A 24,590-nucleotide genomic window follows, 5' to 3' on the forward strand; every position below is an offset into this window, starting at 1 on the left:
CTAAAATTAAAAAAAGACAAAAGAAAAGAACTCTGATTATATACACGTCTACTTTGGCACACCCGAAATCAGAATTAGTCACCGACAGGTGATTTCTGGCTGGGTGTCTTCTGAACAGCACCTATGCAATTACTCTAAGATATATGGAAAAAGCATTCTGTTCTGTCGCGCTCTCTGGATTTGCATTTCCAAGTGTCGGCTGCAGCTAGAAGCCATCTAAGCCTTCAAAGTTTGGGTATTGTCGACTCATTTCCCCCCTCTGTCTATGCAGGATCTAAACTACTGGTCTCAAGGCACAGTTTGGAAGTCACATTTCTCGCCCTGGGTGATGCAGAAGCATGAGGTGTCCATGCTCAGATTCACATGCTAAAAACTAGAGGGACACACATGCTCCCAGATCCACTTTGCATATGTGTCTTAAAAAACACACACATCCAATCTGTTTCTGAATCACCCTGTGAACTCTCTGCTTTGAGCTGTGTTTCAGATTCTGAGCCATTCTGTGTAAAAGGAGGAGTGAATCTGTTCTCCCATTCACCGTAATGGGGAATTAAAAACAGCTAGACCTTCTCCAACTTTGGCCAGAGTGGCTGAAATTTACAGGCACAGGAGCACCTCGCGTATAGATTAAGCCTGCCAAATTGCAGATAAATTGGTCCAGGGGTTGTTTTTGTGCAGAAAGTAAAAGGGATTCACTTTTCTCCATAAGAGAAGAAATTGTTGTCTCTTTCTTAGCTTAAAATAATTAAGAGACAGCTGAGTAAGGCATTTTATGTTATGAACTGCCACAGCACACACACACACATTCATTCATTCATTATAGGGTGCACTGAATTCTTAGTTACTCGTTTTTTGAAATATGTACAGCTTCATACTGGACTTTCTTTCTGATGTTTGTTTTTGTCCTCCGAAAGGCTTTGCTGGCCTCTCAACGCGAGGCTGTCTAGAACGCAGCCTGCAGGGTTGCAAAGAGCAGCTTTCCTGTAATTAAAGCAGAGCAAGGTAGGATTCTTAAAAATCTTAAATAAAACTTGCTAGGGTTTTTTTTTTTGGGGGGGGGGGTTAAATCCTCCACTGCTGTGCCTTAACAGAAAACAATTCTGAGTTCTTCAGTGATCTAGAGGCAACACCTTGGACAGCCTCAGTTCTTTCAAAGCCCAGCTTTGCTATTAGTGGGCATTGTTGAAGTTGGGGGAGAATGGGTACATTGAGAATTTGGGTTTCCCCAAGTTGCTGTAGCTGTCTCCATATAGTGCAGTTATTTAATATCAGGACTTTAATTCTAGAAACATTTTGAAGGCTAACTCTGTAGCGGCCTGCGTTAGCCCTTGTGGGTAATTCCTGAACATCTCCTGAGCTATTTATTTATGTATATGTATCTGTTCCTGCTACTTATCCATTAGTGAAATTGATGGGTTTGGGTTTTATTTAAAAATAAATACATAAAACCTACCATTTTATCACTGCTGTTCATGTCTCTGCAGGTGGGTCTTTTAAGCTTTGTAAACTGCCTTTTCAAGTTAACATTGATGATGATAACAACAATCTCTCTAAAATATGGAATCGAAATATATGTTTCATAGGAATATAGTCAGCTGCCGTAAAGGTTCATCTAGGTCAATATTCCCCACGCTGACTGGCAGCAACTCCTGAAGACTTCAGGCAGGAGTCTTCCCCAGGCCTACCTGGAGATGCTGGGGACTGAACCGGAGACCTTCTACATGCCAAGCAGATGTACTACACCTTCCCTAGGGCGATTGTTGGATTTAAGAGCAGGAATGTGGCTACAGCAAAGCCGTGAGCTCAACAGGAGTTGGCAGACTTGTTTTTGCTGCTGAGGTGGCAGCTCTATTATATCCAGATCACCTCACCTGCCAGGCAACCTATGAAATAAAAATGAATGGCAGCATGCAAGGTTTCGCTCCTTCCCATTCTGCAGCTCGCCGGAGATTTCAATATGCGCACGCACCGGGACTGCGTGTGAATTGCGAAAGACCGAGATGGCAAATCTATTGTGGTTTGTCAGAAGTGATTAATATACAGTGTGCGGTAAACAGGCTAAAAATAGGGCTGTGGGACAGCAGGGAAAGAGGTGAGCTGAGGTTTCATGCACTCTGATGCGCTAAGAGTCGTCACAGCAAGCGATGAGTGAACCTAGGACAACTCAGGGAAATTGGCGCACACCACTGGCAAGTTTTCACGGGAGGAAATCCATTCTTTCAGCACATCCAGGTGGGCTGACAGTTTGGAGATCAGGTCACATTGGGTACCTGCACCCAGGGCCAGTTCCAGGTTCCTGGTGTCCTCCATACATGTGGAGAGTCACGCCACGCTCCTCTTTTTACCACCAGATGGGGAGAGAGGCAGGTGCGTGGGCTTACTAGAAGATGACGGGTGGTGGCAGCAAAGTTCTCCAATGTGTGCTAGTTGGCCACTGCTGTGATTGCCCACAACGGTGCTGACTCAATACAGAGACAAGGGAACATAGGTCTTCTGTCAAGTCAGACCAGTGCTTGGACCACCGGCAGTATTGTCAACACTGTATTGGAAGCAAGGTTTCAGGCAGAAGTCTCTACCTGAAGATGTTGGGGACTGAAGCTGAGGAGATGCTGTAACACTGAGTTATGGCCCTTCTCCAGCGAGAGAGAGAGAGGTGATACCAAATACATGCTGTTAAGATGGGTGGATAAAAAGGTAAAGGTAAAGGGACCCCTGACCATTAGGTCTAGTCGTGACCAACTCTGGGGTTGCAGTCCTCATCTCACTTTATTGGTTGAGGGATCCGGTGTACAAGTTCCGGGTCATGTGGCCGGCATGACTAAGCCGCTTCTGGCAAACCAGAGCAGCGCACAGAAACGCCATTTACCTTCCCACCGGAGTGGTACCTATTTATCTACTTGCACTTTGACGTGCTTTCGAACTGCTAGGTTGGCAGGAGCAGGGACTGAGCAATGGGAGCTCACCCCGTCACGGGGATTCGAACCGGCAACCTTCTGATCGGCAAGTCCCAGGCTCTGTGGTTTAACCCACAGGGCCACCCACGTCCCAAGATGGGTGGATACTGAGGACCAAACCTTTTTAGTGCCTTTGGAATGCCCCAAAGTTCATAGGGCCTCATTACCGCTAGCTTTTAAGAGAACGCCGAAGTTGTTTTCACCCCAGGTAAATGTGCTGTGTGTGACTGGAGTTTTGTTTTGTTTTCTTAAGCTGCTGTTGGTTTTAAACTAATGGTTGAAACTGAAAACTGCTGTTCTCGATGGCTTGTCCTCGTGACGCAGCTACGTATTGCAAAGCCCTTTTGCAAATGGCCGTGTGATGTTAGAAAAAACTACTAACTAGCAACATGTTGCTTCTTTTGGGGAAGAGGAGTGCTGGTAGTCAGCTTGCCTCTGCGAAAGGTTCAAGGATCTCGTGTTCATCCAAAAAGCCCTAAACAACTTGAGCCCAAAATACCAGCAGGACCACCTTATTCCTCACGCTCCACCTTGATCTCCTGATGGGGCCATGTGAGTGGTCCTCCACAGGCCTAATTTCAGTCAGCCTTTACAGAGACTGAGCCTTTGGTGTGGTAACTTGCCCAGTGCAACTCACTGCCAATAGAATTCCCATATGTGTCTGAAATATACTCAGAGTCGAGAGTGGATTTCATGCTCTTTATTCAGCTCATAGTAGTGAGGAGGAATGAAAGTCCCCTCAAAGTATCTGCTTTATATGCATTATTTACACAATGGGCTGCACGTGATTGGCTAATGCCGGAATTCTCCTGTAGGCCAATCAGGTTGTGGATTCACTTCCATCTGGAGCCGGATTGGGTGGCTCCTGCAGACCAATCATACTGCTGCATTGTTCTAGGACCAATCAGACTGCTGCATTCTGAATCCTATTGTTCTAGGACCAATCAGACTGCTGCATATTGGATCCTATTGTTCTAGGACCAATCAGACTGCTGCATTTTGGATGCTATTCAACTCAGTACATAACAGTGTCATTCCTGCTTTCATGCCCATCATTTTCACTAACCTGTGCATTTTTAGCCACACTCTCCCCCGATAAGACACATTTTTGAACACTTATTCTGCTGGAGCACTGCACTGCAAAATTCTGAGAATCCGTGTTTTGGCTCTCATATTGTTCTGGGAAGTGCAAAATAGGTAGGCCTCCCCTTAAATGCAAATCGAATCAGATTTCTCCCCAATCCAGTCTCTCCTCATAATGCCTAGGAGTGCATAGGACAACATATAAGAGGAAGAAAATACATAAGAAGGGAAAGATATAAATGCACATCGTTGCAATGAGCGATGGAACCTTGGAATCATAATGGCGCCATTTCAGCCCTTGAGAAGTTAGTTGGGAGAAATGAAAGAACGGATATCGCAAAGCCAGGTATTGAGTCTGTGTTTGAACTGGGTTTTGTACAGACATCCTGCAGCCAGCTGTGATGACCCTCCTACATACTGAGGGCCAAGCTGTGATGTGGGAGGTCTGTGGTCACTTGGGTTATTCAGGATCTCTCAGCCTCAAATTCCTGTCTGTAGAATGGGTATAGTAGAAGAGAAAGCCCTTTGCAGAAGTGCTGCGAAGGTGCAAATTCATACCAAATAAGGAAGCATTTTTTAAGCAGTTTGTCTTTGGTGAATCAGCGGGGCTTAAAACGTTTTCTCAATCACATTTCTTCCCTCCTCCCAAAATGTAAACAACAGCCCACTTTTACCTTTGCCACATCTTAACCAGCTTATTTCTCTCTCATCAGTAATTACAAGTCTGTGACCATTTGATTTGCTCATTTCTTTCTGGAACAAAACGTTCTCTCTGTGGTGTGTGTGTGTGTGTGTGTGTGTGTGTGTGTGTGTAGCGCTGTTGTTAATTCACTGGAACTCGGAGCCAAGTATGTGCCTCTGATGATTGCTAAATGAAGCCTTAGCACTTGTAAGCTTTATCCTTTGCTAACCAAATTACATTCAGAATTACATCCTCCCCTTCCATCCAGATTTATCTCTTTTCTAGTCAAAACAGTTATTTTTATACCCCAGCCAACAGGTGCAGTTTACTCCTCCTCTGAACGCGCACACTTTGCAGACACTGCCAGTAATTATACATCACTATGTAATTAGGTATTTTTAATCCTGGGTTCTTATGGAAGGAGTCAGCCTTTTTCTCCACCTCCTTTTTAGTCCTAAGCAGGGCTCAATTGGGAAATTTTGTCTCCATGTTGCCGTTTAGGACAGCTCAAGGTGTGAGAAGGTTGTGGCAAAGAATCCTCTGGATGGGTCATCTCAGACGTTACCCTGGTAGTGATGGCAGTCACAGCTTGTGGGAGCCTCCATCTACATTTCCCACAATGCCACCCAATGGAGCACTGCATTGTGGGAAACCGAGCTACCAGCTACCATACTTTTAAATGCACATATTATATAATGCGGTCTATGGGCCGAAATAAAGCTGTGTGTATATATAATGCTATTTTTAATGTTGATTTATTTTTTTTGATGAGCTCTCTCTCCCCGCTAAGAAAAACATTTCTGTACACATACTGGAAAGCTGCCTTGCAAAATTCCGAAAAGTGTGAATTCCAAAGTAAATATGACTTTTGCTTTGCACACTGTTTAGTGCCAATTAGGAAACTTTCCATTAAAATACAAACCAAACCATTATTATTATTATTATTATTATTATTATTATTATTAAAAACCCTCCATCCCTACTGAAAATTTAAACCTGGGTAACCCTAGCCCTTGTCCAGCACACTGACTTTTATACAAGCCAGACTTAACTAATAAAGAGGAATGGTCACATTCACCCTCCTTTCGGTTTGAAATATTTCTTGGCAGAGAATGGTACAACATTTTGAAGACATTTGCCGCTCTTGGCATTGAATTTCTACATTTCAGCTACAAAATCATTTAGAAATCCAGAGCCAATAAAATAAATAACAAAACAACTTTGATGAACATTTTCCTGCAAGGCGCATTGTTTCTGCCCAGGGCAAACGCCCGTTTTTTTCCATTCTAACCTCTGATTCACAGATTGAGCCATGGGCTAAAGATATTGTGAACTTCTGACTTCTTGCTATGTCCAACTCTGTAACACCTGTGCTGAATCCAACTCTCCTCTCCTCTCCTCCCTCCTCTCTCTCACACACATGTTCTTCCAGCCCTTTCTCTCCTTTTTCCTTTTTCCGGCTCCCTTTCTGCCTCTAGAGGTCCCCACACACAAACTGAGGCCTGTAGAGCCCACACAACTCTTGCAAAAGCAGCCAATCAAATTAGGTTTGACTTGGCTCCGTAGCAGTGATGGAGCATCGTAATGAAGCTAAGGTGAGCAGGAAGCAGATGGGATATCCAGATGCTTGGAAGCATCTGCAAGAGGCGCTGAGCTATTTAAGGTGACGGAGAACCAGCAAGGAGCATCTAGGAGCCAAGCACATGCTTGGAGCCAGGAGAGTAATAGAGGACAAAACGTGGTGACAACCCACAAACTAAACCCACACCTGAAGGAGTGTCTCCACCCCCATCGTTCTGCCCAGATGCCGAGGTCCAGCTCCGAGGTCCTTCTGGCGGTTCCCTCACTGCGAGAAGCCAAGTTACGGGGAGCCAAACAGAGGGCCTTCTCGGTAGTGGCACCCGCCCTGTGGAACGCCCTCCCATCAGATGTCAAAGAGATAAACAACTACCTGACATTTAGAAAACAGGGAAGTTTTTAACATGTGACATTTTAATGTATTTTTAATCTTTGTTGGAAGCCGCCCAGAGTGGCTGGGGACACGCAGCCAGGTGGGCGGGATACAAATAATAAATCATTATTATTATTAGGCCCTTTCTGAGACAGGAACATAGTCAGGGCTTCCAGAATGTCATCATTTTCAGGTGGGATTCAGTCAAATACAAGAAGGTCTTACCCAAGGGTCGGCAAGGTTTACCTTGCCCAGGCCGGTTCACTCCAGCAGAGCGCACGTGCCCGTGATTTTCGGCATCTGCACAGACGAGATTTCCAGCATCTGCGCAGACGAGATTTCCAGCGCTGCACAAGCGAGTCCCCGTGCCGCACTGCGCCGGTTTAGCACAGCGCGTGGGGACTCGCCAGGCGGGCGGCTCAGTTTGGGGGCAGCTCGAGGAGCCGGTTAAATGACCCCCATGGGCTGTTTGTGGTCCATGGGCCTTAGGTTGCCTACCCCTGGTCTTGCTCAACAAACCATTTCTCCACTCCCTAAGATCTGATTTTGTGTGTGTGTGTGTGATAAGACAGGAAAATGCACTGGAAAGTGTGGAGAAGCACTGACGTTAACACAGCCTAATCTAACTTCCCCGCAAACGAATCAGAATGAATGCTCAAAAAAACAGATTGCCTAGAAGCAACTCCAGGAAAAGAGAACCTACTCAGTTTTTCAGCACAGAATTCTGTTATGTACTGAGTTCAACAGGATTCAGAATGCAGCAGTCTGATTGGTCCTAGAACAATAGGACCCAGAATGCAGCAGTCTGATTGGTCCACAGGAGCCACCCAATCCAGCTCCAGGTGGAAGTGAATCCGCAACCTGATTGGCTTACAGGAGAATCCCGGAATTAGCCAATCACGTGGGGCCCATTCTGTAAATAATGTATATAAAGCAGACATTCTGGGGGAACTTCCATTCCTCCTCACCACTATGAGCTGAATAAAGAGCATAAAATCCACTCTCGACTCCGAGTATATTTCAAGTTCCATTCTTCAAACCCCTAAAGGAACTGCTTCCTCCCTGGGCCTCACCCATAGGAGTACCTGGGGTGTTACCCTGATACACTCCCCCCCCCCTTGCCTTACCTACCCCACAGGGTAAAGTGAAAGAAACTACACAAGTCTCTTTGTACTCCTTTCTCAGAAGGGCAAAACAATAGCTATAAGAAGTGCTATTTAACTTTAAGAATGGGTGCATGAGTTTGCTTTCTTCCTCTTCCCTCCCCATGCCTTTTTCCCTTCGCTTCACGTCTTTTAGACTGTACGCCTGGGGGCAAGGACTTTTTTGCTCTTGCATCCTGCTCTTATATAATTCACTCGGGAAGTGCTTATGTACCACCTGCTTCCCAAACCCTACCCAAAAAAATGCAAAAAGCAGCCCAATTATTCCAGAGGAGGAGGAAGGATGCCCATGAATTGCAGGCACTTTAGAGCGCTGTGGGAAGCCTCAAAAGGTTATCCAGTTCACTCCGAAACATGACCAATTACGTTCTTAAAGCAGCTTTATTCCTCTGCCAACTTTCTGTGGTAATTTGCTGAAAGACAAGCAGGGCTGAAAGCATTTATCGATTCATCAGTGTGCTTAATCAATTAATTCTTTAATCAAGAGATTTACAGATTTGGAATCTGGGTCTTTAATGAGGTTTTAATTTGATCAAATGCCTGGTCCCCAAGTATTCCCTGAGGGGCTGGCTTGGGGCCTGTTTTGTGGGAGCAAAGGTGATGGGCAGAGAGACCGTGCCATAGCTTGCTGCTAGGCAACCGACTCGCTCCCCAGTTCACTTCCATCTTGGTCTCATGCGAGCGGCACAAATTTTATCTGGAGGAGGAAAAGGAGAACTGCTATCCCTCACTTGTCTGGAAAGTGGGAGGGTGAGAGCGTTCCTCTCTTTCTTCGTCTCGTTCGGAGGCGAGCTCACTTTGGTTTTGGAGAGAGCACCAGACCCATCCTGCTCTGGTGTGTCAGCAAAGACAAAGCCTGTTACAGCCTCTAGAAGCCATTTTTGTTTCACTTTTTGAATAGCCTAGTTTGGAGGCAGCCAATGTGGCGCCATCATAACTAGCACCCACTGATAGCGTTATGATTATGACGTACCTTTATATCACACCTTTTTCTCCAAGAAGTTCAAGGTGGCATGTATGGTTCTCCCCACTCATTTAACCCCCCAAACAACCCTGTGGGATAGGTTAGGCTGAGACGTAATAACACAGTGGTACCTCGGGTTAAGAACTTAATTCGTTCTGGAGGTCCGTTCTTAACCTGAAACTGTTCTTAACCTGAGGTACCACTTTAGCTCATGGGGCCTCCTGCTGCCGCCGCACGATTTCCGTTCTCATCCTGAAGCAAAGTTCTTAACCTGAGGTACTATTTCTGGGTTAGCGGAGTCTGTAACCTGAAGCGTATGTAACCTGAAGCGTATGTAACCCGAGGTACCACTGTAACAACAACAACAACAATTTATTACTTATACCCCACTCATCTATCTGGGTTTCACTAGCCACTCTGGGTGGCTCCCAACAGAATTTTAAAAACATGATAAAAATGATAGAAGACACCGTCAGGTGTCTTCTAAACTTCAGATAGTTGTTTATTTCCTTGACATCTGATGGGAGGGCGTTCCACAGGGCAGGCGCCACCACCGAGAAGGCCCTCTGCCTGGTTCCCTGTAACCTCACTCCTTGCAGTGAGGGAGCCGCCAGAAAGCCCTCGGAGCTGGACCTCAGTGTCCGGGCTGAACGATGGTGCTGGAGACGCTCCGTCAGGTATATAGGGCCAAGGCTGTTTAGGGCTTTAAACGTCAGCACCACACTTTGAATTGTGCTCGGAAACGTACTGGGAGCCAATGTAGGTCTTTCAGGACTGGTGTTAAGTGGTCTTGGCAGCCGCTCCCAGTCACCAGTCTAGCTGCCGATTCTGGATTAGTTGTAGTTTCCGGGTCACCTTCAAAGGTAGCCCCATGTAGAGTGCATTGCAGTAGTCCAGAAGTTTGGGAAACTGCTCTGGCATTCCTTAGGACTGGTGTGGGGAACCTGGGAGACACCCAGGCATTGTTCTACTCTAAGTCCCATCACCCCTGACCATTAGTGATGCTGGCTGGGAGCTCATAGGAGTTAGAGTCCAACAGTATCCAGAAAGCCAAAGGTATCTAATCCCAGACTTGGAATCTTGGACTATCAATACCGATCTAGTCTTTGACCAAAGGAGGCAGCGGCAATTTGAGCACCCCTCCTGCCCGATCGCTCTTTTTTTGTGGTGTTGTTGATGTGCCTCATTTAGTTTTGTTTATGCTACAGGAAGCTTTTTTGGGGGGGGGAGGGAGAGACTTGTAATTTTCTTCAGACGTTGGCATCGCGCCAAGGAGTAAAGCGTACGAGTCTCAGCTGTCTCCGAGACTCAGTGCTCAGTAATTGCTACTATTAGGGAAGGAATGGAAAAAGAGGGTACTTGAGAGTGACTCCTTCCTACATCAAGAAGGTTTTTATGTATTTCTCTGCTGAATCCACACCGAGGAACGGAAGGCAGGCTGGCGTCTGACTTGCACCAAGAAAAATGCCCCCCTGCCACCACCACCCCTATTGCTATCTACCACATTAATAGGATTTTAATGGCCAATTTGTCAAAGATAGCCAAAAATTGCATCCAAGGGGTCCTTTCCATGTTTAAATTTAAAGATAAAGAGAGAGAGCCAAGGGGCAAAAACAGATCCGTGATCAGATTTCCTGACTATTTTAAAGTAGAGACAAAGTGATCTGATTTCTATCAGAGATGTGGCAAAGAGCCAGGAGGTGTTTAATGCTTTCCTCCATATATAGATGAGCCTGACTTTTTTGAAGTATTTTGTTCTCTTTTTAAAAAAATGTTTCTAGAAGCATTGCTAGGAAATTCCAAGAAACCAAAGGATCGTTGCTGTTTCGAAATCAATGGTTATGAGAGGCTCAGTCGGCCATCTTGACTCAAAATGGCACCCCACTGGATCCAAACAGAGGGCTGTCTCCAACTAAGCTGTGCCCAGAGTACACTAATTGAAATTAATGAACAGTTGATGTGTCTCAGAAGAGCTTTTTTAAGAGTGCGCTGTCAAGGCTGTGTCATCTGCAAACGACATTTCTCAGATAAGGACCTACTGCACTTTCGTCTTGTCGCACGTTGAACAGACTCCTGTCACTCCTTGAATGGAGGCACACACTATCTTCAGTCGAGCTGAAGGCCAATGAGAGCAACCAGGAGAAGAATATGCCCCAGAGAGTTGGGTCAGCCCTGTTTCACACCACTCTTTGTAGGGAAAGAGGCCAGGAATGAGCCATCCTACTGGACGGTGCCATGCATGTTCTCGTGGAATCATCTTGTGAAGCTTAGGCGAGCTATGCGAAGAGTCCTTTTCAGCTAATGAGGTCAAAGGCCTTTCTCAGGTCTGTGAAGGTGGTATATGAGGGGCATCACTCCTCTTGCATCTGGTTCAGTGAGAAAATCATGTCGTCTGTTGACCTCTGAGCTCTAAAGTCACATTGTGACTTGGGATGGACCCTTTCAGCGAGCGACTGTAATCTGTTGAGAACTTCACAGGTGAGGGCTTCCCCCACAGTTCTCGACAGTGAGATTCCACTGTAGTTGTTACAGTCATGGCAGTCAGCTTTGTTCTTGTCACAGTGTCGGAGTCGCACATATATTGTGGCTCTGATCCTTGCTGCAAACACTGTGAGAGATGGCCATGGCGGTCCATCATGAGGGAGGAACTAGAGACAGCTTTCGGGAATTCTGTTCAGATTTCATCCTGTTCTGGGATTTTACCACATGCCTGAGAGTTGATGGCATTCTTCAGCTCATGAAGAGAGCAGGGGATATCCAGCTCTCCCAAGAGAGGCAGAGTCTGGATACTAGGGCCGGGCAACATCACAATATACCTATATATCATGAAGTCTGAAATAAGGATGGAAACTATGTAGAAGTGAACAGTAGGTATGGGCAATATCTGGTTTTCAACAACATCATTTGTCACCAGTTAAACACTGTGATATTCTGATATATCACAATGTCTGAAATAAGGATGGAGCTATGTAGAGGCATTGATTGGTTTCATGGTTTTTCCCCGCATCGTGATTTTTGTGTAGCGTGCACACACACAAGCACACCCACCCTTGTCAACACAGCTACTTTACCATAAGCAGGGCCTTTTTTTCAGCCGGAACTCGCTAGAACTCAGTTCCCACACTTCTCAGGTGGGCACCATTGCCATTCTAAGGGAACGAGAGAGGTGTTCGTTGTGAGTTCTGCCACCATTGCCATTCTAAGAGAACGAGAGAGGTGTTCGTTGTGAGATCTGCCACCTCTTTTTCTAGAAAAATAGTACTGAACATAAGGGACAAAAGCCACAAAGGTAGAAGGTCCAGTCATTTAATCAGTGTTGTGATTAAAATCCTAATATAGGTCACGTTCACACTATGTATTTAGAGCAGTATCATAGCACTAGAAACAGTCATGGCTTCCCTCTAAGAATTCTGGGAGCTCTGCTTTTTAAGGATGCTGAGAGTTATCACGGGACCCCTATTCCCCTCAAAGTGCTACCATCCCCAGAGTAGTTTCCCAACCAATCCTCCTTTAGAGGAACTGTAACTCTGAGGGGAAAGTAGGGGTTTCCTAATAATTCTCAACACCCCTGATAAACTATAGTTTCCATAATTCTTTGGGGAGCCAAAGAATGGGCTTTACATGTACAGAACTGTCTGGTGTGGTTGTGAGCATGGATCCTTCATGCTTAACAGCTGAGTAGCTAATTGTCCAGCTAAATGTGCAGAGGGCAGCTGCCATGACCAGTAGGCAGGCTCCTCGTCTTCCTCACTGCACCCATTCAGTGGATTAAAAAGTGAGAACAATGTTTTACTAGTTAATATGTCTGTGTCATGGTTCTAGAACTCTGTAACCCAGAAATCATGCATCATGATTTCTAGACCAGAAATCATGAGAGCCAGTGTGGTGTAGTGGTTAAGAGCGGTAGTCTCATAATCTGGGGAACAGGGTTCACGTCTCCGCTCCTCCACATGCGGCTGCTGGGTGACCTTGGGCTAGTCACACTTCTTTGAAGTCTCTCAGCCCCACTCACCTCACAGAGTGTTTGTTGTGGGGGAGGATGGGAAAAGGAGAATGCTAGCCGCTTTGAGACTCCTTAAGGGGAGTGAAAGGTGGGATATCAAATCCAAACTCTTCTTCTTCTTCACAATTCTGAAATCTCCGGCCTCCGTGGCAATCACTGTTGCAACTTGCACACGGATTTCCAAAAGGACACTCCATATTTTTCAGCAGCCAAACCTGACAAACGATTGTTCTGCGCCAAGGTATTGGCTCCAATGTCTCCAATTAAATGGCTCTTTTAGTTATTTACTGCCAGTGTTTATCTGCCTTCTCTCTCAGATGTAATGAATGTATCATGAGACCCACTTGACTTCATAGCCTGTGGAAATTCAGGACACAGCTGTTAAATCATTTCTCAACCCAGGGCAAGTTTCCTATTCTAAATCTCTGGGAGCACTACGCTTTAAAAGAAAAATCACCTGAGAGGTTATATGGAACAGGTTAAAGAAGTATAAAGTGGGAGGTTACTCCTCTGCTATGAGGAGAGATTGGTCAAAGCTGGGCGAGTTAAGAAAGACTGGGGGCAGGCTTCAACTAGTTCATCTTTAGAAGGATTTGCTAAAAGGGCCTCCAATAATTCTCCAAGCAATTTGTAGATTTCACCAAATATTCTGGGGAGGGGAGGGTAGACACACACAGAGAGAATGAAATTCTCCAACAGTATTTTTCTCAGAAAATTCTATTCAGAGAAATATTGGCTGATTAAACATTGAATGAATTGTATTGTCAGTAGATAGTGGTGGATGAAGGAAGGAACAGGCTATGAGAAGAAGGTTGGAAGGGGAAGGGGCCTAAGCCACTTTTTGTTAAAGTCCTCATCATCAGCATTTTAGTGCAGAATTCTCCTAATGCACCCCTTTGCATGCAATTCCCCCTAATGTATACATTTCTGCAAAGCAACGTTCTCTGGCTCCATGCATCTTTGGTACCTTATTTTCACTTTAAATGCACACTTTACGCTAGCCTGTGCATTTTTGTACACATCACTTCGCTAGAAGAAACTGAATTGCAAAATTCGGAGAGGTACAAATTTCAAAGGACAGCTGTGTTTCTATTTGCATAATGTTTTGGAAAGCGCAAGTTAGCAAAGTTCACCTTTAAATGTGAGCTGAAATAAATTTCTCCCCATCCCTAATGAGACAGTTTCCATGGTGTCCTTCAGGCAGGTGCACCACCTTGACCCCGCGACAGAGTGTCCGGGGCCACATGACATCACGGTGGCGAGTGTCACATCAACACACCCCGTGGCATGCAGATGTCACTCACATGTCACGGGGATGTGCTGCCATGTTGTGCGCATGCCCCGTGGCATGCACATGTGATGCAAGCATGCTCCACAGCATGCGTGCACTGCCGCGTAGAACTTGGGGGGAGCCCAGCACCTCTGTTAAAAACTGGTGGGTTCCTGGGCATATGCCTCCAGGCATGAGATGGATTGCAAACCACAATTGGAATACTCTGTCCAATTCTGGGCACCACAATTTAAGAAGGACATTGACAAGCTGGAATATGTGCAGAAGAGGGCAAGCAAGATGACCAAGGGTCTGGAAACAAAGCCTCATGAGGAGTGTTTGAAGGAACTGGGTATGTTTAGCCTGGAAAAGAGGAGACTGAGAGGAGATATGATAAAGGTAAAGGACCCCTGACAGTTAAGTCCAGTCACAGACGACTCTGGGCTTGCGGTGCTCATCTCGCTTTACAGGCCAATGGACAGTTTTTTCTGGGTCATGTGGCCAGCATGACTAAGCCACTTCTGGTGCAACGGAACACCAAAACCAGAGCAGCGCATGGAAACGCCGTTTGCCTTCCCCCCAGAGTGGTACCTATTTATCTACTTGAACTTTTGGGCGTGCTTTCTTTCTTTTTCTTTTTTAATTTTTTTATTGGAATTTTATTTACAACATAGCATAAACCCCCCACCCCCAATACACAAATCCTCCTTCATTAAACGTGAACATAACATACAGTGAGCATAACATACAACAATACAAACAACCAAATAAAAGACTTCCTTTATGCTATATCTGGCCTCCTTATTTACTTCTTATAAACTGTTTCCTTTATGAATAATTATTAAGATTTTTCTAATTATAACTTAAATATCCACAAAGTCTCCTGCAGACATTAATCGAAACAAGTCCAGATATGTATTTTAGGGCACTGTTTTGTGAAGTATTCTCTGCATTTCCCGCATGCTTTTTGAAAGTCTTGTCTAGTGTGATCTCTAATTGCCTCTGTCAATCTAGCCAGTTCAATATACTCTAAAAGTTTCTCTTGCCATTCCTTTTTTGTTGGCACAGTCCCCCCCCCCCAGTTTTTAGCAAATAGGACCCTTGCCGCTCCTGCAGCATAGAGGAATATTTTCTGATCTTCTCTTGCTTTACCTGTGTCCGTTATCCCTAGTAGAAAAGGTCCTGTACTTTTCATAAAGTTATACTTAAACATTTTTTTAAGCTCGGCATAAATTGTGTTCCAGAAGCTTTTGATTTTTTTCACAGGACCACCAAACATGTATAAGTGTCCCCTCTGTTTTACCACACCTCCAGCGTGCTTTCGAACTGCTAGGTTGGCAGGAGCTGGGACCAAGGAACGGGCGCTGGAACAAGCTTGTTTTCTCCTGCTCTGGAGGATAGGACTTGAACCAATGGATTCAAGTTACAATAAAGGAGATTCCAACTAATCAGGAAAAACCTTTTGACAATAAGAGCTGTTCAACAGTGGAATGGACTCCCTCTGGAGGTTGTGGACTCTCCTTCCTTGGAGGTTTTTAAGCAGAGGTTAGATGGCCATCTGTTATGGATGCTTTCGCTGAGATTCCTGCATTGCAGGGGGTTGGACTAGAGGTTCATTCCAACTCTACAATTGTATAATTCTAACTGGGGAATGACAAAACTAGACAGCATCTTAAAAAGTAGAGACATCACCTTGCCAACAAAGGTCTGTATAGTAAAAGCTATGGTTTTCCCAGTAGTGATGTACGGAAGTGAGAGCTGGACCATAAAGAAGGCTGATCGCCGAAGAATTGATGCTTTTGAATTCTGGTGCTGGAGGAGACTCTTGAGAGTCCCATGGACTTCAAGAAGATCAAACCTATCCATTCTTAAGGAAATCTGCCCTGAGTGCTCACTGGAAGGACAGATCCTGAAGCTGAGGCTCCAATACTTTGGCCACCTCATGAGAAGAGAAGACTCCCTGGAAAAGACCCTGAGGTTGGGAAAGATGGAGGGCACAAGGAGAAGGGGACGACAGAGGACGAGATGGCTGGACAGTGTTCTCGACGCTACCAACATGAGTTTGACCAAACTGCGGGAGGCAGTGGAGGACAGGAGTGCCTGGCGTGCTCTGGTCCATGGGGTCACGAAGAGTCGGACACGACTAAACGACTAAACAACAACAGCAACTAGGGGAAGGGCCTTTTCAGTGTTGGTGTTCAATTTATGGAACTTCGTACCCACAAAGGCTCAGCTTCAGCCCACTAGCCAAGGAACCTTTTTGCTTTCTGGGGCACTTTTAAGTTTTGAATTTTAGACCTGTTTTACTGCAGTTGGGTTTTAGTACAACTTGATTCTATTTTGCTTTATTATTGATTTCATTGCTGGCTTGTATTTTATTGTTGTACATTGTCCTGGGAAACCTTTTCTATTTTTCTTTTTACCCTTTGGCTGAAAGGCAGCATAAAAATATGTATTAAACATATAAATAACAGAAAAGCTCTTTCTTTTTTTGAAAAAGGCAGCTGCTGCCACATGTACTTTAAGGCTGAAAGCAAAGGGCATATCCCAGGCCGAGCCCCCTAACAGCTTTCAGTCGTTACCTCCTATGCAGCTTGGCTAGAAAGGGATTGAGGAATAAGCTCCCTTTGATTTCTAAGAAAGGAGACTGAGAAACTTGACCTCAATTTAAAACTGCAAATGAAAACAAAATCGGCTCCTGCAGAAAGGAATGTAGATGTAGATATGCTTGGGGAAAGAGCTGCTTAGAGGAGCTATATGCTGATAGGCAGCCAAAATAAAATTCAGGAATAAACAACAGAAAGTTATAGGTAAAAAGAAATATGTTGCAAGCAGTCAGCATATATTTGGGTTTTAAATGGTGGTTTTTATAGGGCATTTGAATGTTATTTAATATTAGGGATGGGAATTTTTTTTTTTGAAGGAGATCACATTTAAAGATGAAACACAGTCACCCTTCAAAATTCCCTCTTCTAGTGACATAAATAGAAAGGAATGTAAGTTCTTTTTATATGCAATAACAGCAGCAAGAATATTACTGGCCCAAAATTGGAAGCAAGAAGAGTTACCAACGATTGAAGAATGGAGGATGAAGTTAATGGACTATGCAGAATTAGATAAACTAACAGGAAGGATTCGAAACCGGCGAGACCAGAAATTCACGGAAGACTGGAGTGAATTTACGGGTTATTTGAAAAGTAATTGTGAAGAACAGACAACGTTTGTAGGGTTGCAAGAAGCTTTGTGAGGAGTATTATTATAAGTATTGTAAAAATGGAGAAGGGGAAGGATGATTTGTTAAGAGATGTAAAGGCAATATAAAGTTAAGAAATGCATAAGAAGTGGTTAAAACGGTGAATCATCAGAGGTGCTGATGGAAGTCTAAAAAGATTGTATAAGTGATAAGTTTTGTGGTATTTTTTATAATTTATATGTTAAAATTAATAAAAAATATTATTTTTAAAAAATCCCTCTTCTACAAATTTTGCAATGCAGTTACCCAGCCAAACAAAAGCACATCCAGTCCCGTGAAATGTGCAGTGAAATGCATATATCAGTAAAAGCAGCACACCAAAAAAGCATTAGATTAGTGGAAACAGCCTGCAAAACAATGTGTGTCTTAAGGTAAAATTGCATGCAGATATTTGCATATCAGGGAAAAGTCTTACAAAAGTGCTGAATAATTTTCCTGAGGATTAAAAAAATTTGCAAACTGATGCAGAAATGTGAAGAACTGAAGACTGTGAGAAAGTAAAAATTGTCAGATTTCCTCATTGCAGTTTATTGTTATTTATTTCTTAATGAAGCTAAGGTGCAATCTACACACGTATTAAAAAAACGCTGTGAAAATGCTTTTGAAAAACACATTGAATTTGACATAGCTCACTGTTGCCATCTAGTGTCACATTTGTATATTGAACTTTGCAACACATTTAAAATGTTTGATTTGCAGTTGTATAGCTGAGTCCTAAGACAGATCTTCACTATGAAAAAAAAATCATAGAGCTTTTTCCTAATTGCTTTGAAACAAAATATTATGCAAAGTAAACAGCAATAAGACAGCTCACCTCCCCCACAACTCAAGAGATCACTCATGTTCCAACCCACCCACAGCAAAAGATTATCTATAATTTCCCTCAGGAAAAAGAATAAATTGATTTAGTATATCATATTATACAACCATTTTACAATCATGACAAATGACATAATAGTCACTTCTTTGCATCAAAGCAAATTGATTTTCTTTTTAAAAGAGGGGGGGGGACCCTTTGAAAATGTATATAATATCCATTTTGGTTTCCTTGTTATAGACCAGAACTTTGATTTCTATTCTCCAAGCGCTTTTTGCAATAGTAGTTCTTCAATAGTACCTCTTTAATTACTCTGTTTTATTCCAATAAAGGCCAACTCCTACATGAGGGCTGCAGTACCAGGAGCTGTTCCAAAATTGCTATTTAAGATACTCTTTTTACAAGCTGCCAAGCTGAACTTACAACTTCAGTTTTACTGTCACATCGAAATTATGGTCCCAATACATTTCACGATTATGCCCTAACAGCACTCTGTAATATAAGACATATTTTTACACAGGCTGCTATTCACCTTTCAAACAAAGCTCCCATTGGTATCAATGGAGGCTTCTTTTATAATGCAAATGACTTTGGAAAGGGTGGGGGTTTTTTTGGAAGGAGGGGTCCAGGACTGTGGTTAGAATGTGTGGAGGGGGGGGATGTATATGGGGCTCCACACAAGTCCCACATAAGACACCCCACCTGTCCTTAAGTCATGTGATCAAGCATAAAACAGATACCCTATCTATTGTCCACAGCACAGGTGAAAGGAAGGAAGGAAGGAAGGAAGGAAGGAAGGAAGGAAGGAAGGAAGGAAGGAAGGAAGGAAGGAGATCCTATAGGAACATTGTTCAATTAGTACCAAAATTTGAACTTAGACATTTTGGAAAGTTTTGAGAACATTTAATAGGACTTTAGAGCCATCTTGCCCCAAAATGGCAACTAGATATTCCATTTTGGTGACTGTAACCTTGGTTTAAGGAGCCATTTGTTGCCTAGCTTACCGTGCTTTTCGCTCCATAAGAAACACTTTTTTTCCTCCTGAAAAGTAAGGGGAAATGTCTGTGCATCTTATGGAGCGAATGCACTGGACGACAGTGGGATCCCTCAGCTGCTGCTTCAGTCACAAGCGGAGGGATGCCTCCACCGCCGGAGCCATGGCTGCCGTCCGTCGTTCACTGTAAAGCAAGCAAAGCTTGCGTGGCTCTCGCTTTGCTTGCTTTACAGCGAGGTGGGAGGAGTGACGGACGGGAGCCACGGCCTCCTCCTGATGCACTATAAAGCAAGCAAAGCGAGAGCCGCTTACACGCTCTACACGGTTCTCACTTTGCTTTGCTTGCCATGGATCCTGTCCGTCCCTCCTGCCCATAGCTATCAACCTTCCCTTTTTTTTTGCAGGAAATTCCCTTATTCCAGCACTGTTTCCCGCTGCTATCCTGGATTGTTAGATATCCCGTAGACTGTCCCCGGGACAGGTGAGGCTGCGGATCCCTTATTTTCGAGGCTGCTGATCCCTTATTTTCAAATCTGAAAGTTGACAGCTATGCTCCTGCCGCCTCGCTGTAAAGCAAGCAGAGCGATAGCCGATTACACGGCTCCTCCTCCTCATCTTCTTGCTCCGACTCCAGCGTAGCCTCAGAGGCGAGGGAGCTGCCCGATCCTCCCTAGCTGTCTCCCTGCCTGCCTCCCTTCCTCCTGGCTGTCTGCTTGTGGATCACAGACACACACAAACACACACAAAATTAGTGCCTAACAAGCCCAGGCCTTGTCTGAATGGGCACAGTCGGAGGCCTAGTGTGAGGAATGCGGGAAAAAGCTGATGGGGGGCTCTTAAACTTCTGTACTCCATTAAAAACTACTGGAACAAAAGACATTTGGTGGAAACTAAAGACACTATGCCCGTGGCTGAGGATAATAGTTTGAACCCTTCCAATGGATATTGGGGGGGGGGGGGAGGAAAAGGGAAAAAATTGTACGGGAAATTTAAAATTGGAAGGAGATCCTGAAGCTGAGACTCCAATACTTTGGCCACCTCATGAGAAGAGAAGACTCCCTGGAAAAGACCCTGATGTTGGGAAAGATGGAGGGCACAAGGAGAAGGGGATGACAGAGGACGAGATGGTTGGACAGGGTTCTTGAAGCTACCAGCATGAGTTTGACCAAACTGCGGGAGGCAGTGGAAGACAGGAGGGCCTGGCGTGCTCTGGTCCATGGGGTCACGAAGAGTCGGACACGACTAAACGGCTAAACAACAACAACAACAAATATAACATATGTAAAAATCCTGAACTCCAATAATTAAAAAAACCCTTCTGTACTCCACAGGCATGCACAAATGTGAGCTCTCCCTCCATCTCTCTCTCCATCTCTCTCTCTCTCTCTCTCTCTCTCTCTCTCTCTCCCCCTTCCCTCCCTCTTCCAACTTGAATAAAATATTGGAGGGGGGCAGGTAAGCCCCACCTCACATAATTGATCTCAAGACAAAGTGCATGCACACTATATGAATGACAATTCCCATCAACATGGAGTGGGAACGACCCCCTCAAATATTTAATGGGGGGGGGGGAGAAGGTACTTAGGCCTCTAGGAGTTGGCTGCTATGTCTAGAACAATTCAGGAAAGCAAAATGATGCATACATAAAACTATAGCAAACAAAGAAAAATGGACATTAAAAAAAAAACCTTTTTAATGCCTGGGAGATTTCTATACAGTAATGTCTTTGCCAATACAGTAATGTCTTTGCACCTTAGGCAGGTTGGTGTGTGAGAAGGTGTTCCTTCTGGTATTTTGGGCTAAGCCCTTCCTAGCCCTTATATAATTAATCATTTGGGTTTATGCTATAATATCAATAAACTTTTAGGGTAATACCGTAACGTCCAAACGTCCTGGAGGGCTTTTGAAAAAACCTGCTTCATTAGTACTTGACCAGTTTAGAGCACATGTAGAAACTACAAAAAAGTGCTTTAATGAAGTGAAGACTCACTTAGCTGCAATTCCTGGAGGTCTTACCAGCCAGTTGCAACCTCTAGACCAGCAGTTCTCTTTTTTTTTATAATAAATTTTTATTAGTTTTCCATAAGTAAAGAAAAAACAAAGCAAAAACATAAACATAAACAAACACAAAATCGACTTCCCCATACCACCCCTTTTCTGCATTCTTGTTTCAAGATTTTTCAGCAACCCTCTGATAATAAACTTGATTATATTTCATATATTTAACTTCAATTAGTTATTAATACAACTGTAGTTCTTTATCTCTTATAACTCTGAGCCCCTAATTTTCCAAATTACAACAGTTTTTGAGATAAACTTTAAATTTATTCCAATCTTCCTCCACCGCCTCTTTCCCCCGGTCTCGAATTCTGCCAGTCATCTCTGCCAGTCCCATATAGTCAATCACCTTCGTCTGCCATTCTTCCAACGTGGGTAAATCTTGCGTCTTCCAATACTTTGCTAGAAGAATTCTTGCTGCTGTAGTGGCATACATAAAAAATGTCCTATCCTTCTTTGGCACCATTTGGCCCACCATACCCAAGAGAAAGGCCTCTGGTTTTTTAACAAACGTTCTCTTCAGAACTTTTTTTATTTCATTATAGATCATTTCCCAGAAAGCCTTAATCTTCGGGCAGGTCCACCAAAGGTGATAGAAAGTTCCCTCCGTTTCATTACACTTCCAACACTTGTTGTTGGGCAAATGATAGATCTTTGCTAACTTAGCAGGAGTCATGTACCACCTGTAGATCATTTTCATAATGTTTTCTCTTAAGGCATTACATGCCGTAAATTTAACACCAGTGGTCCATAACTGCTCCCAGTCAGCAAGCTCAATGTCATGCCCAATATCCTGTGCCCATTTAATCATACTAGATTTCACCATTTCATCTTGAGTATTCCATTTCAACAGCAAGTTGTACATTCTTGACAAGTTTTTAGTATTGGGTTCTAACAATTCTGTTTCTAGTTTTGACTTCTCCACTTGGAAGCCTTTCTTTCTGTCCTGTTTGAATACTTCATTTATCTGTCGATAATGTAGCCAATCTCTCACCTTAAACTTCAGTTTCTCAAAACTCTGCAATTTTACATTTTCACCATCTTGTTCTATAATTTCACAATATTTAGGCCAATTAGAACCCATATTCAATTTTTTCACCTCTTTTGCTTCCATTGGTGACAACCACCTGGGGGTTCTACTTTCAAACAGATCTTTATACCTTATCCAAACATTATACAGAGCTTTCCTCACCATATGGTTCTTAAAACCTTTATGCAATTTTACCTTGTCATACCATATATATGCATGCCAACCAAATCTGTTATCAAATCCTTCAAGATCCAAAATGTCTGTATTCTCGAGGAGCAGCCAATCTTTCAACCAGCAAAACGCTGCTGATTCATAGTAAAGTCTTAAGTCCGGCAGGGCAAAACCCCCTCTATCTTTCGCATCTGTTAATGTCTTAAATTTTATTCTTGGCTTTTTGCCCTGCCAAACAAATTTCGATATGTCTTTCTGCCACCTCTTGAAACAGTCCATCTTGTCTATTATTTGTAATGTCTGAAACAGAAATAACATTCTAGGCAATACATTCATTTTGATAACAGCATAGACCAGCAGTTCTCAACCTGTGGGTCCCCAGATGTTGTTGGACTACAACTCCCATCATCCCTAACTACCAGTCATGCTGGCTAGCAATGATGGGAGTTGTAGTCCAACAACATGTCATGGCCCACAGGTTGAGAAACCCTGCTCTAGATGTTTCCATCAACAAGTCATTAAAGGTCTTTATGCGAGAAGAGTGGAACAAATGGATGGCTGCTGGTAATCATGATCTGACATCTACTGGACGAATGAAGAGGCCCACTATCACTCAAGTTTGTGAATGAGTGAAAACATCATGGCACTAGGTGAAGGAGGAAATCGTTGTCCAGTCATTCAAAAAATGTCGCATCAGCAATGCTTTGGATGGAAACAAAGATGGTATCTTATATGAAGATAACGAAGAAAGTGATGTCAGCGATTGTGAGCAACTGAGCTTCATAAATTCTGACTCTAGCACTGTTGAATTCTTGGGGTTCACAGAAGACTAGAAGAGTACTTGAACCTTCAAGTCTCTCTTCATTTGTTAATGACAGTGATGATGGTCCTTAATGCCACTGTTGACTGCTGTTCACTTTACATGGTTGAAATATTATCGTGATACAGTGGTACTTTGGGTTACAGATGCTTCAGGTTACAGACGCTTCAGGTTACAGACTCCGCTAACCCAGAAATAGTACCTCGGGTTAAGAACTTTGCTTCAGGATGAGAACAGAAATCGTGCGGTAGCGGTGCGGCGGCAGCGGGAGGCCCCATTAGCTAAAGTGATACCTCAGGCTAAGAACAGTTTCAGGTTAAGAACGGACCTCCAGAACGAATGACGTTCTTAACCCGAGGTACCACTGTATACCGGTTGTTTATTAAATAGTTTAGTACAACATTTGATTCAGAATATTATTATTTTTCTTGTTTTCCTGTAAAAACTAGGTGCGTCTTATGGAGTGAAAAATATGGCAGTATATCTGAGTTTCTAACACATGGTTTAGCATCCTGATTGCCAGACAGCACAAAAATGGTCCTGTTTGGAGGAGGGCAAGCACATGGCTATCAATGGTGGCTGGGCTGCATTTAGCCACACATATCAGATGGGGTTGCCTGAGCACCTCTCTGCTTGGGGTTCCCATCTTGGGCAGCAAGTGATCATTTAAGACTGTGCAGCTGCAGGGGTGGGTGGGTGAGGAGAGCTTCTCTTCTGTACTTTTGCAGAGAGAAGCATTCACAGGTGCGATTTTACCAGAAGGACCTGTAGTAGCCCTGGAGGCTTCCGAACTCCTCTTTAGAGGGGGAAAGCAAGAGTGGAACTCAGCCAAGGTGTTTATTGATGGATTCTCTGGTTGGTTAGTTCCATTTTGCACGGCTTTCCCTGACATGATGTAAAAATTAATTTAATGTGGCTGGATATCCCCCAATGGAGATGTTTGCTTGCATGAAAGGAGCCTGCAGGGGTGCAGGAGGAGAGAAAGAGAGAATAACTGCCTGCTGCACAAACTCCAGGTACCTTCTTGGAAATGGAGGATGGAGGATGCCAGCAGAGGGATGGGAGCAGTTAAGGTGAGCATAACACGAGCCGAGTTCCTGCTGTTAGATATTTATTAGTTCATTCAAGACTCTAACCAGCTGCAATACAAGGACCTGGGACCAGGTTATAGGACAACTTGATGTTAAAAAATGAAACAATTGCACATATATATAGACAGCATCTTAAAAAGCAGCGACATCACCTTGCCAACAAAGGCCCGTATAGTTAAAGCTATGGTTTTCCCAGTAGTGATGTATGGAAGTGAGAGCTGGACCATAAAGAAGGCTGATTGCTGAAGAATTGATGCTTTTGAATTATGGTGCTGGAGGAGACTCT

The 24,590-nt window shown here is 43.9% G+C and overlaps 1 protein-coding gene across 5 annotated transcripts in view; it reads right to left on the bottom strand.

The window, feature by feature from the left end:
• The window catches only part of CCDC85A (coiled-coil domain containing 85A), a 157,400-nt gene that overhangs the window by 37,995 nt on the left and 94,815 nt on the right, over nucleotides 1-24,590 (bottom strand). The window lies entirely within an intron of this gene.

The sequence above is a fragment of the Podarcis muralis genome, chromosome 3 (assembly GCF_964188315.1).
Source record: "Podarcis muralis chromosome 3, rPodMur119.hap1.1, whole genome shotgun sequence".
Taxonomy (NCBI): domain Eukaryota; kingdom Metazoa; phylum Chordata; class Lepidosauria; order Squamata; family Lacertidae; genus Podarcis; species Podarcis muralis.